Source organism: Phalacrocorax carbo, chromosome 18, assembly GCF_963921805.1.
Source record: "Phalacrocorax carbo chromosome 18, bPhaCar2.1, whole genome shotgun sequence".
NCBI classification, from domain to species: Eukaryota; Metazoa; Chordata; class Aves; order Suliformes; family Phalacrocoracidae; genus Phalacrocorax; species Phalacrocorax carbo.
Window position 1 is genome coordinate 868,632 of NC_087530.1, and position 2,347 is coordinate 870,978.

The 2,347-nt window shown below is 48.5% G+C and overlaps 1 long non-coding RNA gene across 1 annotated transcript; it reads right to left on the reverse strand.

The window, feature by feature from the left end:
* Positions 1–626: 626 nt before the first annotated feature.
* On the reverse strand, positions 627–1,336 carry LOC135316192 (uncharacterized). Its single transcript, XR_010375630.1, has 2 exons — positions 1,289–1,336; positions 627–1,197 (listed from the first exon to the last, which is right to left on the reverse strand). It is a non-coding gene; the product is annotated as an uncharacterized LOC135316192 (long non-coding RNA).
* Positions 1,337–2,347: the final 1,011 nt, after the last annotated feature.

The window sequence follows — 2,347 nt, forward strand, 5'->3', positions numbered from 1 at the left end:
TAAACTAACGGGAAGGATCCAAGCACTGGAACTTTTCGGAGAGATTTAATGTTTTATGACAGACCAAAATTGTGTAATGAAAAAGCCTGATTTTGTGTGTGGGAGGTTACTTAGAAATAAAACGTGTGCTGGTGCCTGGGGAGGCTGAGACAGATGAGGACCAGAACCCCTCTCGCAGCCCGACCTTCCTCCCAGCCCCCCTCCTCCGATGGGACAGCACCTCTCACCCATCCCATCCTCACCGTCTCCAGGACACGGCGCCAGTAACGGCATCGCAAGGGACAGCAGGGATGGCAGGACGGCTCCGCAGCCAGGCTGGACCCCCAGCACCCTCCTTAAGGACAGCTGGGGTTTGTCACAGAAACATGCAGATTCTGGCTCTTATTTGAGGCAGGTTTGAAATAGCAGTGAAGGTTATTGAAAACATAACCAAAGCTCCTCCTTATTTCATTAAATACAAATGTGAGTGGGGTCATCAGTTTTTATAGGGGCTCGTAAAGCATCCCTCTTGTTCAAATAGGCTATCAAATCACCCAAGGCTTCTCTCCGTGAGGAGTGCAATAAAACCAGAGTTTCTTCTTTAAGAAACTCATCTCAACATCATAATAAAATAACCTTAAATAATACAGTATGGAACAGTTTTTCAATAACATAATTATAGGCTTCCATTTTTTTCCTGGCAGGTCATTTCTTGGTATCTATTTTGGATGCCATATTGCAGAGGAAGGGGGTAGGGTGGAAAGCATGGGAGGATTTTTAAGCGTGTCCTCGGGTCACAGCGGATCACCTTGCCTCTCCTTTGCGTGACGCGGACACAGAGAGGCCCGGGAGAGCCGGGGCGGCTGCTGCCCGGCGCTGGTGCAGAGCCGGAGCCTGCAGCGCAGCGACCGCAGAAGCGAAGGTCAGCGCCGCGCTCACCAGGCCTCCCACGTTCCTCAGCACCAGCAGTCCTGCCGCGCGCCCTCCGCTGAGCCAGCTGGCTAGCACAGAGGTGGCCAAGATGTCAGACGGTCTCGTGTCTGCGGAGGATGAAGGAGGAACAGCCATCGGCGGTGCAAACACGGACAGGGCAGCAGCGGTCGGCATCACTCAAAGCCTTTACAGCCCTCATCATCCTCGCTTCTGGGCGATGCGGAGCCCGGGGTCTGCCCAGAGGACTCAGCATTCTCCTTCCTCCACCGCGGGAAAGTGCAATTCCTGCAGGAGCGTGCGCATTTTGCAGACAGATTAAAACATTTAGCGGTGTATCTGTTTTCTGCTTCCTTTTTTTATGTAATTGGTGGCTGACCTGCCTGTGCCATGGTGTGTCATTAGTCCCCCAGGAAATGGATTGCTGGGCAGAGAGTGGGTGGGCTGGCCAAAGGGCAATGCAAATGGTGTTTATGTTCCAGACCTGTCACGTAAAGGGATTTTAACCCTGTACTTATTTACCTAAGCTGTATCTCCCCTTTAGTTGGAGCGATGGTCTGGTTTTTGATGTACAGGTGTCCATGGGGTGTTACTGATTGCACCTGGGAATTCTAGCTTCCGTTTTAGGAAAGGTGTATTATTTTTGCATGCTTACATTCAAACATTTATTCACAAATAATAATTGTTTGATGTTTGCAAAAGGCTCCAAGTCTAAGCTACTTCAGGGCAACAAACACACACAAAAAATCAAACCAGGGTGATGTAATTTTAAAGCCATCTCCTATATAGGAGCCACATGCCTGAGCATACATATACACACACGCTGTCCCACACACTGTACGTTCATGTAAAAAATCAATCCGCGTACAGCACCTGCACATGTTTGCAGATAATACAAAGTTGTGTTTAAAAAAAAAGAAAGAAAGAAAAGCCTCAAGTGGCAGAGCAGTTAAGGAACTCCTAGGTGTTTTTAATAACATTGATCAGACCAAATGAAAAAAGCCAGAGCAGTGGGAGACAGGAGCAGCCAGCAGATGCTGACATTCTATCACAGCAGACACATATTGACTAGCGGTCTGAACAAGTCACTCACTCATCAGCGGCCAGCCTGATTGAGTTGCCTGCAGCCAGTAAATGAGCCTTCCATCCACTGTGGGTCGAAATGAACTGCAATCTTTTCAGACCTCGTTGTTGGCCAAATGAGAGATTTAAAACCCCGGAGGACTCCAAATGAATTTACCAAGGAGCCACAGTGACTAACAAAGCTACAATACATCAGAGCGTGGGGCACTGGGTATTACACTTACTGCTTGGTGATCAGCACTGGGTATTACACTCGCTGCTCGGTGATCAGCCTGCACTGAGCAATGCAGAGGTAACCAGATTAACCAATGCGAGGTGTGTAAACCTTTTATGGTTTCTTTAAGGATTTAAAGAT